Source organism: Danio rerio, chromosome 16 (genome assembly GCF_052040795.2).
Source record: "Danio rerio strain M-AB ecotype USA chromosome 16, GRCz13ab, whole genome shotgun sequence".
Taxonomy (NCBI): Eukaryota; Metazoa; Chordata; class Actinopteri; order Cypriniformes; family Danionidae; genus Danio; species Danio rerio.
In genome coordinates, this window is record NC_141036.1 from 40,777,058 (window position 1) to 40,790,810 (window position 13,753).

General features: G+C 35.9%; 1 protein-coding gene and 1 pseudogene across 2 annotated transcripts in view; both read left to right on the top strand.

Moving 5' to 3' along the window:
* Window positions 1-1,977: 1,977 nt before the first annotated feature.
* LOC141375033 (uncharacterized) overlaps window positions 1,978-13,753 on the top strand; it is a 39,297-nt gene continuing 27,521 nt past the window's right edge. The window contains exons 1-7 of the mRNA XM_088651234.1: window positions 1,978-2,331; window positions 5,360-5,443; window positions 7,268-7,412; window positions 7,516-7,749; window positions 7,834-7,935; window positions 8,016-8,103; window positions 8,235-8,382. The gene's annotated coding sequence lies outside the window, so the exon portion shown is untranslated. The remainder of the gene's footprint in view (window positions 2,332-5,359; window positions 5,444-7,267; window positions 7,413-7,515; window positions 7,750-7,833; window positions 7,936-8,015; window positions 8,104-8,234; window positions 8,383-13,753) is intronic.
* Window positions 5,431-7,107, top strand: LOC147833403 (E3 SUMO-protein ligase ZBED1-like; annotated as a pseudogene). The gene is made up of 2 exons (XR_015511790.1): window positions 5,431-6,395; window positions 6,566-7,107. The product of XR_015511790.1 is annotated as an E3 SUMO-protein ligase ZBED1-like (transcript).

The following is a 13,753-nucleotide window of genomic DNA, read 5'->3' on the forward strand; positions in this document are numbered from 1 at the left end:
TACCATGTTGAGAAGAAATTACATTGTGTTAATTGTGTTTCATTTTGCAGGAGAATTGAAGGGTTTTGCCCTAGAGTTCTGACAATATGAGGCATAGTGGCATACTTTCAGAAAATGTGTGTAAACAATTGGGAAAACTATAAATTGTGTGGATTTCAGTCATACACACTTTCCATCCCCAAGCAGAAAAAAATCTTTAATAGGATTAAGGAATGGAGAATATGGAAGGAGATAAACAACTAAAAACATGGGTGGACAGTGAACCAGTTATTAACCAGATGAGCTCTGATTTCTAAATTGCAATTCTGTGTGAAAGGTGTTTACTCATGTGATGAGTTAGTATGCTGAGTAGGACAACTGACTTTACAATTCTGAATGACAGTGTGTTCCTTGTAAAAACAAGAGATTTTCTGCATGAAATTTGTGCCAAATGCAGAGAATTGTGTGTAGTGTTTTGAAAAAAATTGTGTTTTAAACCTGCAGTTTGAGTGTAAAGCAGGAATTGTGCTTGTAGTTTAGCTGCATTGGTTCAGGGGGTTAGTACATCAGTCACATGTTGTAGTCATTGTGTCTGAAGTACAAGTAATTTTGTGTAAAAAAAACTGTAAGTGAGTCAATGTTCATTTACAGTTTTTTTTTTTTGATTGCTCAAGCACAATTTTGAAATGAAGGCTCATTTTATCAAAACACTACACACAATTTCCACACACAGCAGAACACATCAGAACTTTTGCAAAATGAAACACTTCATCCAAAACTTTACAACACTGTAACAAAACACAATTTTAACACCGTACAGAACACACACGCCTCATTCAAGATAAATCTGTTTGCTTCATTTACACACTGCTGATCTCAATCTTAAACACTCGTATAATTTCTACCTGACTAATACTGATATAATCTGGGTTTGATTTGTTTCAGAGGTATTGCTATAAAGTACATGAACATACTGTATTCACCAAACAGTGACAGACTGAAAGCTAAATATTGCCCTATCCTAATAAAAACCATACAACAAATGTAAAGTGTTTTATTCAGCTTTCTGGTGATGTGTACATTTCAATATACAAAATAAATTCCATGCCATGTCTCCTGTTTACCAATCTTCCTCCCTTCCGTGCTTCCTCTTCCATACTGCAACATTGCCGTCCTTATTTATTGAAGATTATTTATTTATAACTCCTGTTAAACATATTTATTGAAGACTAATATTTACAACTATACTACTGTTAACAAATGTATTGTAGATAAATATAATAGCCTAGTTTATACCTAATACCCAGTTACAGTTTTTCATGATTGCTAACACACTAAAATTAAACTTTTCCTACAATTAGCAAAACCGTACAATCATGGAGCAAAACACAAGGCTAGATCTGCACAACTGTAGGCACATAGCTTCATACTGTTTGCAAAACATTACACACAGTCATTTGCAAATCACTAAACACACTTGGATGCTTTTGACACAGACATTTTTCATAATGGAATTTCCTTGCAATTTCAAAGCAAAGGCTTTCATATGAGCACACACATGAACTATAGGTCAAACACAGCCATCAGGTGTGCCCACACACTGCTGCAAACTGTAGACACACACCAATCAGCTGTAACCACAATAAAAGAAGCAATATAGGAATAACCATATATGGAATACCAAAATGTTTAAATCATTTGTATAAATATTACCATTTGAAATAAAAAACTATAAATAAGAAAGGTAAAAAGCACTTAATTGCAAATGAAACATAACTGTGGATAAGTGAAAACACTGATAGAGAATGAATAAGTATAATAAAGCAGAAATGAGAGCAATGTGCTGCAAACCCTTGAAGCAGACGCAGACGTGACGCAGACGTCACGTTAAAGCAGCGCAACAGTAATGTGGCAGACGCAGACGACACGTTCGGCACACGCAGACGTCACGTTCGGCAGACGCAGACGTCACGTTCGGCAGACGCAGACGTCACGTTCAGTGAGACGAGTGCACGTTGCAGCGTCAAGTTATTGACCCATTCCGCACGCCATAATAGCGCAGCATTCCGGCAAATTGCCGGTAATGTTACAACTTCTCTTTCCGGAAAATAGCCAGAACGAATTTACCGGTATTTTCAAAAAGGACCTGTTCACACTATCCACTCGCCATATGAAAGGGGCTATTGTTTAACTGATAGCATTAATCGGTTACAAACGCACCCTTTTGGTTAACGGTTAATCGATTATATTGAGCATCCCTAGTATTAATATAATTGAACTGTTCAAGCTTTCAGATATACTTGTGAAATTGTTTCTAAAACTGGCCAACATCTGTGGTGGATGTTTCTTCAGGTATGTTCTTTTTTCTTCTTTTTTTGATGATGATGATGATGAAATGCTAATACACTCTCAGTAATTGGGCTAAAGCTGGGGCTTTTCAAAGTTTGTGTTTGTATGTAAAGCTCCACATTAGTATCTTAAAACCAAAACCTAAAGTGCACATATTGCACTCAAAAATACAACCATGTTCTCTTTTAACCCCTTGAAACATCATGGCAGTTTGTGTACCTTTATTTTTTTCTAGGGATGCACCGATACCATTTTTTTTGGAACCGATCCAAAAAATCTCTCGATCTCGATACCAAAAATTCTGAGCATTGATTAATACAGATCTGATACTGTGCTGTTTTTTTTCTAAGCATATTACAGTTTCTGTAGCTCTGGTGATAAACTCAAATGATAAATCTTCTTTAGTAAAAATAACAGACCTATAGGCTGACTGTATATGACAAACACACAATCTAACTAAACATGATGCTTGCTATAAACTATAGGCTACATTATTTGAGCATTCATTATGACATTGATATATGTTGTGGTCCAGCTTATGTTTCCTTTTTTGAGTGAGACGGAGAAAGTTTAAAACAAGGTCCACTTATATGCTTCAGCGCCAAAACACAAACTGGTCTGTTGAATAAAGTCTTAATATAATTAAAATGACAGCAAAATATTCACAGTTTCAGAATAGCCTATATTAGGCTACATCATGTTTAGTTAATGACAAGTTCAGTGAATGACAATCCATACTGCTCCTGTCAGTTTCACTTTTATTAATATAATCAACTACTTTGACCACAATAAGCCAGGCTTTACTAACTATTGGCAGCACTTAAAGTATTCCCCTCAGAAGAAAAAACTCAATCGGACACTTTCAAAACTGAGCAGCACAAAGAGGAGAAATCAGTGTGTTGATGATCTGTCCAATGTATTATTAAGCTTTTTCTAATTCAAAGTTTCAGGTAGGCCTACTTTGTGTGTGAATACCTTGCAATTAGGGCTGGGTATCGAATTTCATACTTTTTAAGCACCGACCGAATCGTCTTGCTACTATCGAGTATCGACAAATTCTTTTTCGTTCGGTACCAAATTTCGATACTCAAGGGTATAATCTTGTCAACGTCAGTGAGCTAGAAAATCTGCGGCATCCTTAACGTGACCGGGTCAAATGCTGGTGATTGACTGCAGCGAGGCTGTCTTGAAAATCAGTAGTTTACGACGGTTACGCGCACTCACTCAGAGCTTGTCAAATGTGAGGCTGTAATGCGTACACTACTACACTTTAAAGCATAGCATACATTTAATGCAAAGGATGTTTAAGTGATCAAAAGTATGGCTACATTATGCAAAGATTGACGGCAACAGCACACGATGCAATATCTGTAAAGTTATCGCGACCAAGACTGGCAACAAGTCAAATATGATAAAACACCTGACACAGGGTCCCCGCGGGGTCTTAAAAAGTGTTAAAGTCTTAAAATAAAAAAATCGAAATTTATGGCTTTAAAAAGTCTTAAATTTGCTGTTCTGCTGTTCTAGGTCTTAAATATTTTTGCACAGGTCTTTATTTTTGTTGTTATTGCTAGGTTTTTGGGGTGTTGTAGTTTTCACTAGTAGTTTTCATTTCACTAGTCCAATTGTAATTTGCATTACAACTACAAAAAGGTCAACTTTCAATAGCCAATCAGCTTTCTGATATTAAACCCAGTGCGCGCGGCAAATGTGACATCATCGCTGTGTTTGCGGAAGTTCGCTTTGAGTGCACGCAACATGATTTCACTTACAAATGTCGCAAGTGCAGTTTTATAAGTAAGAAGTGCTGTAATACAAGAGAGCGAATCTCTGCTCGCGCGCCGGTTTCCTTTTGTTCATGGAGAAAACTGCTTGCGAGCTCTCAAAACACTGGCTGCTCATGTGCGAATGATCTGCTCTCGCTCAGTCAGACTCCTTTCGTGCTTTTGCTCTCCAAAGAAGCTTCAGCATACTGTAGTTGTGTTACAATAGCAACTATAGAATTACCACAACAGAGTAATTGAAGTGCTTTACAAAACACTTTACAGCAGACACTAGTTCACTTTATTTTAGTGATAAAATGGGATTAATAGTAGCATTTATTTAAAGAGTGAATAGTACAGTAAGCTATAATACCTAAAATACCTATTATTTATTTATACCTATTATTACCTATTTTCTATCACGGTTACATTTCTGCTTGCCAGAATGACCAATAATTATTGGCTAGAAATTGCAACAGCCATCGGAAAGGAGGAAAGTTTTTGTAAAACTTTGGAAAAACCTGAGGGATAAGTTTGTTAAAACAACAAAAAAAGAGGCCCCCAAAAACATCTTCAATGATAATGATTATCTTTTTATTCGTCTGATTTTACTTTCTGTTTTTTTGGAGCGCCGCCTGTCATTAAAAAAAAATATCTCAATGGTGAACGTGTCAAGTATAAAAGCCTTAATCTGTTTTGTGAGTTGTGCGATGCGGTGCCAGGTGAAAGTATAAATCTGCATAAGATGTTTGTTTTTTCTGTAGTTCAACGGTGCATTTAATCTGACTTTACCACTGTTCAATTTAAATTACTTTGTTTTACCCCTAATTTAATGCTTATACATTTTCTCTCGCGTGTTTTTGATATTGCGATATAGGTCTTAAATGTAATACTTAATGGTCCTAAAAAGGTCGTAAAAGGTCTTAAATTTGACAATATGATATCTGCAGAGTCCCCGTGACAGTACACAGAATTAATTTACGAGCAGAAAGTTGCTCCGACGCAGTCATTATCTTCGTCCTCTCAGTATTTTCCTGACTCAGGGCCTCCAACAACGTGCCCACCACAAGCGTCGTCTTATATGACTGATGAGGATAACTGCGCGATGGTTGGGGCTCCGAAAGGCAAACAGACATACAAAATCAGTTTTTAGCACTTCTTGCTTGTGTACCGTTAAAGCTAAGGCCCAGATTACACTACCAGTTAAATGTGACCCAATTCCGATTTTTTTTTGCTTAAACTTGTGACAATGTGGTGCTTCTCCGCAGTTTAATGGTGTGGAAGAGAGAGCGTGTGTGGATATTCCGACGTGGGAAAAAACAACAACAACAGAGGAAACATGGAGGAAGGTGGTCAGTCGCCATTATTTGCTCCCACTAGACCTGAGATCTCTCTCGTACCACAAATTCCTCTCAGTGGTGTAGGACATCATACAGCATATAAACAATAAGCACTAGCTGCGATGACGGCCCTTCCCCACCTCCTTCGCCTCAAAATCATTTTAAAGTTGGGCAAATTCGTGTTGTAATTTTTACGCTATTAACGTTATCAATGCACGCACTGCGGGCTACACATAGAACAACTTTATTCCCTTTAACACCAGTGCGCACACAGGCTACATCTTACACACACACACACATCAGGGCCGTACCATTACATAAACTGCGTGGGGGTAAATCTGGACTGAACCATTTGCTGCTTATACTACACCACATATTTCGTAGAGCTAAAAAGAAAATTTCTTCCATCGTGGCTAGTGTGGCACAGATGCTAGGACCCGCCTTTATGCATGCATCATAGGTTGTATGGCAAGTGTAAACGCATGAATTCGATATGGGTCACAATTAAAAGAACGTGTAAACGGACAGACAAAAAAATCTGAATTGGGCATCAAGACCTGACAGTGTGAACGGGGCCTAAGTTTGTGCGGGGAAAATGTATTCATTCTTTTTTTGGACCTAATGTATGCTGTGCAGCGTTATGTACTGATCCGATGGCTTTAAATACCTAGCTAAATTGATACTAAAATGCTTTAAGGTTAACGGTAAATGATAAAGTTTACCTCACATTAAACTTGTCTTATTTAAATGTCCTTATCCTTGGCTGCATTAACAGTTTAGCTTTCAAGCTTTCTTCACATTAATGTTATAGTCTGCTCCTGCTGACCCTGGAATTAGGATACCATCAAGTGATAATCCATTGCACTGGCAGAAAAATGAACAAGGAAAGGAAAGATGAATGCCACAGGGCCGTTACAAATTTTATTGTTAAAAGTTTGCTGTCTTTTTCTCCTGTGGAGGCTTCATGGTGGAGCTAAGAACAGTAAGCTGTAAATGATGTTGTAATATTATTACCATTAAGGCTGTTGGCCATGTTTGTAGGTAGTCTCTTAACCTAGATAATTTTTAAATCTTTTTATAGTAAGCAACAATGATAAAATAATGCTAATGTTACTTTTTTGTGTTTGATGATGTCAAATATAGGGAGATGATAAGCACTTTAAACCCCAGATATCAGTCCCCCAGCCGAGACATGCTCTCAAATACCCTCATACCTGCAGTTGAAAAAGAAAATATCAAGAAAGAGTTGCAAGATGTGAGAGATGTGGCTGTGACTGCTGATGGCTGGATCAGCATTGCACAGGACCACTACCTGACAGTGTCACTTCACTTTGTCAGAGAGGGTTCCATGAAAGAGAGGGTCCTACATACAAGGGCAGTATACACATCCCAGACAGGGGACATTTTAGCAGAAGAGAGGAGAGATATTATTGATGAATTTAATATAAAGGATAGAGTAGTTGCTGTGACAATGCAGCAAACATGGATGTAGCAGTAAAAAGAGATGAGTATTAAAAAAATTGGCTGCTTTGCTCACACTCTCAATATTGCTGCTCAGAAGCTTTCCACAATTACCTCAGTCTCACAGTGGGCAGGAAGGATCAGAGCAATGGTGGTGTGGCTGAAAAGATCCACCCTGGCTAAACCTATCCTTAAAGAGAAGCAGCATCCTCTCCGTAGGTAGAAATCAGAATAGATGAACCTTAGTGCAAAACTCTTTGGCCAAATAGTTAATAAAAATCCTTTGCTAAATCATGCAGTAAAACATTTCTGCAAATAAACAGCCACTTTGATAACCACACAAACACAAACATAAATTTCTCTTTCCCATTTTAGGTCTTCCAGAACATGCCGTCATCCTTGATGTGAAAACAAGGTGGAATAGCTTATTCCTCATGGTGGAGCGATTCCTAGAGCAGTTCCCTGCCTTCCAGGCCACCTCCATGGACCATCGTCTTAAGAAATTAATGGACAAGGACAGGTAAAAACTCTGTTCTCATTTTAAATGCTTATTCAATTTTCAGTGTAAACGAATTTGCTCATGAATCTATAGTCCAGCTAATGAATCTGATCATATTTTACAGACTGCAGAGAATTTCTGATGAGGATTTTAGAAAAGCAGAAGAGTTTGTCAAAATTACAAAGATACTTTACACTTCAACCCTCTGCGTCTCTGCTGAAAGGAGCCAAAACTTGGGTCAGATTCTGCCTATCTTAAGTAAGCTCCAGCACCACTTCACAGTGAATAAAGAGGACTCCTCCTTCACAAAGACCATCAAGGACACTATCTGGAATGACCTCTCAAAAAGATACCAGGGGTGCAGTGTAATCCTGCTGAATTTGCTCTTGTTTTCATTAGAATTATTCAGTGATTGACTCAGTGTTTTTGTCTTGAATATCAGATGGAGGAGGGCACAGCCTTGCATCCCAGATTCAAGTCAAAAGTGACAAATGAAGTGTGGACCAGACTGAAGGAGGAGCTAATGAAAAGGACCTTAGAACAGGTGTTACTTCATATTGGTAATATTCTACTTCACTTGAATTGTAGATCAATAATTGTGACCTAGTTTTTTATTGAATATAGACTCCGACTGAGCAGATAGAACAGGCACTTAGCAGGTAACCGAAATGACATCTCTGATGAAGACAGTGCATCTGCAACAACAGCACTAGTAAGAAAATATAAAGAAATCCTATTTTTTCCTATTTAATTTTATTTAATTCAGAAGAAAATTAACTTGTTTGAATTTATTTTTTATATAGTTTTATATTTGTCTTTATTTCTTTACTCATTTGTTAATAGAAGATTCCAAAGCTTTCTGCCTTGAGGAGCTGTTTGCTGTGGAGGACATGGCAATTGAAGCAAGAATGCAGACCAGCGTCAGCAGCACTACAGAGGAGATATAGAGATAATAAATAAGTACAGACTGCTTCCGTCTACACTGTCCTCAGTAAGTCCAGTAACCTGGTGGTGGGACATAAATGACACTCTGCCAATGCTTTCAGAATTGGCATCAAGGTATCTTTGCATGCAAGCATCATCCACAACCTCAGAGCGTACATTTTCCACTGCTGGGGACATTATCAGCCAGGAGCGGGCTTGTCTGTCTCCTGAAAAAGCAGACATGCTCGTTTTTCTGAAGAAAACTGTTGAGTAATTTCAGTTGATCCTAAAAGATTAGTTTACCAAAAAATGAAAATTCTGTCATTAATTACCCTAATGTTGTTCCAAACCCATAAGATCTTTGTTTATCTTCAGAACACAAATAAAGATAATTTGGACTTAATCCAAGAGCTTTCTGATCCTCCCATAGATTTACTGGATAAGCATTTATCAATGCCCAGAAAGGAACCAAAAACATAATGTGGCGAGTAGGGTTGGGCATCGTTTGGGTTTTTTCGATACCGGTGCCTAATCGATACTTTTAAAACGATACCGGTGCCAAAACGGTGCCTGAATCGATACTTTTTAGCCCCAAAATGATAGTGGATGACTCTACAAAATAATTTTATTTGACAAAATATTTTTAAAAATAATTTTAACAGAACAATATGATTACAGTTTAAAGTAAACATAAATTCATACTGTATTACATTAATACATTTCCTTTGATCATTTGTTGGTGAGCATGAATTTAAGATTTGCATTATGAAATTACATTAGCTTACTATTAACCTGTGGGGGCGGGCAGGGGCCACGTACTTTTAGGAGCACATTTTAACATATATATCACAAAATACTTAACATTATTCATAGTCATTTTTGTTCATGCATCACTCTGCAGTCTTCATAAACAAGATAATTAAATAACTTAAACTCAAAATAATCTTCCTTGTTTATTTATTTGACAAGTAACGTTATACGGGTGTTGGAGAACACATTTCTAGCATTCAAGTACATCAAGGCACATTGCTGCACCTGTAAACTTTAACAGGCCTACAGCTGAAGTCGATTTATTTTGCCCTCCCATTCATTTACAATAATGTTTCTGAAAGTGTTTACACTGTTTCCTAAAAAATAATTATTCTGGAGTAATAATAAGTGCTATTTTTTATTGTTTATTTCGTGCATTAATAATGACCTAAACACATTGAATGACAGTAAAAAGTAGCAATTTTACTCAATAAATGCGTTAAAAATATCAACTGATTTATATATAGTCATTCAAATGAACTTAAAACGATAAAAAACTGCAACAAACATTTATTTAGGCCCGAACTACAAAACCAAATGTAAAACAATTTTAGTATCAGTTTTGCTTAAGTTGCACGCTAGTGTTGCAGGAGAGGGGAGTGGTCGATTTAAGACTAGCTATTTACGGGAGTTGTAGTCCATAGCGAAGTGTATTGTGGGTAGTGTAGTTCGACACGCATGCTGGATGATGTGAGCTCGCTGTGTGCTGTGCTGTGCTGCTGAAACTGAGGAAGAAAGTTTTACTCGGCTTTGTTTTACAGTAGGTGAGAGTTCAAAGTGACTATTACCGCCGCGTCATATACCGCCGCCGTTTGAAATAGGAGCCGCTTTGTTTTTTGTGTATGACCGCAGTTTGTGAATGAGCCGCCAGGGGGCGCAAAGGGACGGGATGCGAACCGACAGAAATAGCCCATACAGCAGCCTTAAATATGCTATTGTGCTTGTAAATGAGATTAAACAATAAGTCAAAGCATTATAATTCCTTTATTAATCATTTAAAATTTGTTAACACGATTTATTGTTATTCTAAACTTTTAAGTGCAAAGAGGATTTGTTTTGAAAAATAGAATTGAAGAAGTTAAAGACAACTAATATGAAAGCACAAACATTCAGTACAAATATTCTAAGTATGCCTAAATTAAAAAATTAAAGCAGTCTTTTAGCCTAAATGTAAAGAGATTTTCAGTGTTTGCTATTTTGGTAGGACTAACACAAGACCTTTTCATTTATGTTTTAATTTACCTTTTTATTTACATTTTCGTTGTTGATTATATTTTACTATTTAATTTTATGTCACAATTATTGTACATAATAATAAACGAATAGTGAAAAATAATAAAAAATAGGCCTTATGTATTTAAGGACATGTGGTGAAACACTAAGAAAGGTCAGGCGCATGGTCTAAAGAGCTTAAGTTGAACACTGCTTCATAAAATAATTTTGCCGCAGGACATATCTCGCAGGTTTATTTTTAATAGTTTTCAGTTATTTTTTTGTTTCAAAACAACAATGTTCTCTTTAAAGTTCTCTTTAAAGTATAACTGTTGTTTTGTTTTTTTACTTAATGGCCCAGTATGTTTTGTATTTTAATTTCAATTTCAGTCACCTTGCATATGCATTTGAAATATAATGCGCGCATAACCGCGGAAAGAAAAAAAAAACTGTCAAAGGTTAGAGCTAATTCATCAAAAGGTCGCATTCTGCTTTCACTCTCCCCAAAAAATGCTCTGTTTGAACGATTTAATTAGTATCATCGTACCCACTATATAATTATTTAAACCTCCTCTGGTGTTTATTGTTTTTAGAAAATATCTAAAATCTTTAAAAAAAAAAAAATCTTGTAAAATGAAAATTTAATTTGACTTTAACGGTTTCATTTATGTAGGCTACATAGACCTACCTAAACTGTTATAGCTTGCTTTTGCTTGTTTTATATTGGTTTATTTATTTAATGCGGTTTTATCCGATAATGTAATTCTTTAAATTATATTTTAATATGGCTCAGGCAATTTTTTCAAGATTTGACACTTGTTTTGAGTCTACAAAAGGGGACAGGTAATTTGTAAAGATTTATGTCTTTCTGTTGTCTTTAGATAATTATGCGTTATTGAAACATCAAGGGGACGCAACAAAGTCACTTATAAATTAAAATTGTATGCAACAGCCTTTAAAACGGAAACATAAGGGCGATTATAAGCAAAAAGACCTCAGCCTATAAGGTTAGATGTTTTCTTTCCCTTATTTATTTATTTATTTATTTATTTATGTGTTTGACGCATGTAACTCGTGTGCGATCGGTGTAATGATGGCAAGCCATCTTTCCCAGACTCGGGGCAAAAAAAAAAAAGTGTTATAAAAATAAAGTTGCCGCAGGACATAAACGAAGTCCTGCAAGTTTAGTTTTAATAATTTAGTTCCAGTTCTGTTCAGTTTTTTTTTTCTCAAAACGTCTGTTCTTCTTTAAAGTAAAATTTTTGTTTTTTGTTGTTGTTTTTTTTACTTGTAATGGCTCAGTATCTCAATATATATATATATATATATATATATATATATATATATATATATATATATATATATATATATAAACTTCACAGCCACAAATATAAATAACACAACTTGCGGGTGCAACCAACAAGGGTTGTGCATTTTAGTTTAACTTTTTGAGCGTTATAAGCAGTTGGGTGTTAGTTTTTATATCAAGTATGACGTACAAGTATGTACGAAACTAAACAGCGCATTCTCTCCGCCTCCTCGTTCATAACCAGCTGGACACACGCTGCTGAAGCAAGCAGGAGAGATAGCCTACTCCGTCATTCATAATCTTAGCTGATGTATCTGAGTCGAAAGAATATATTAAAGAGGAATGTTCTTTTAACAGTCCCGATACGTTTAATCTTTTTTTTTTATTACTTTTTTTCCTGTCATTTCTCTTCATCAAATTATTTTTTAAGCTGCTTGATTATGTTAAAACAGAAAGCAGAGCCCGTCAATTGAGAGCGATGCATATCATGTGTTCAGGGCCCGAGTGGGACTCCTTTTCAGCCCTGGAGTTTCAAGCCTCAGCAGGCCCGGCGCCTCCAGTTTTTATAAAGGATTGTTCACTCAAACTGAAAATTCTTTCTGTCATTAATTATTAACACTCCCGTCCTTCCAACCTTCAGAACACTCATTTAAATATTTTAAAATATATGACATAGCAATTAAATTATGAAAATGGTGGGGTTAAAGCTAGTCCTATAGTCCAGAGATCCGGTCCCCGCGTCAGGTCTGGTGCGCCCGTAAATAGCCTTTAAAACGCGCACACGGCGATGGAGGCGCACTCAACTCACAAGGGAGAAAATGGGTGACATGATAGGAGCAGCTTAATTCATTACATGTTTTGGTTAACTAATTATTTAAACACAACTTTCTTGAGCTCTAAAAGGAAAAATCACATAAGAAATTTGCTGTTAAATTAATTTTAGCAGAGACGCAACTGCCAGTCATTTATTAGTTATTCGGGAAGATGTAGCCTAATAAAAATGTTTTAATAAAAATAAATAGTTTACTGCACAGTCCCACAGTAGGCTACACTATAAATAATATTTTAATTTATTTATTAATATTATTATTAATATTATTACAATTAAGCTAAAATTGACAAAATGCAGAACCCTTTGAATGTTTGCTTTCATTTTGCTGAAAAGTGCACTTTTACAGTTGCGTAGAGAAACATCCACATGCAACTGCAGTCAAGGTATAACACATAATAAATGCATTTTGCGTTTAAAGATGATCGGCCTGCGAAGTCAAGTTTGCAGTGTTATAAATGGAATAGGTATAGTGCTTAAGTGGATTTACCGCGGATGAACCGAGAAATCTCGTGCGCTGCAGGTAGGCAGATTGATAATCTTTTAAAAGTATGTAACTTAGGCTATACTGCTATTTGCTCATGCAAAATTAAACAACATAAAATATATTGTAGATCTGTTTTAAGAGCTAAAATACAACATATCGAGTTTGTTTTGACTTAGCTCATGGCCCTAAAATGAAAATAACCTGAAAACAAGCTATTAAAAAAGGCCTAATAAATAAAATAATTAATAAATAAAATGACGGGTAGGCCTAGAAACTATGGTACATATGGTTTATGATGGTTTACAATATCACGAAAAAAGCACATTTATAATAGCCTTAGACAAATCTTTGTTTTTACATTTAAAATGATGAAAAAAAAGTTATATAGCATATAAAAATTTAACCAATTTTCACGGTAATAACTGTCAATTTTTGTATCTTTTTTAGGTATTTTTTCTGGCTACACTAATGCCTTAAAATGTAACTAAGTAATTGTTTTGAATGACATTAGATTGTCACATTTAGCTTTTCCCCAACACTGATGTTGGTTGTGAAGCGTGATGACTCGGTTAAGCTGATTTCACTATATTTATTTACCGGTTAAATGAATTGTCTGATCGTGGGTCAGCTTGCATGTGTGGGCATAATTTGACGTCTTTACCTAAAACTTTAAACATTCATAGGGCTGTTATTTGAAATAAAACGGAAATAAGGAGAATAACATGATTTAAAGCACTCGTTTGGCACTGAAGCCATCATCCGTCTGCATTAATAAGCGGTATGCATTACCA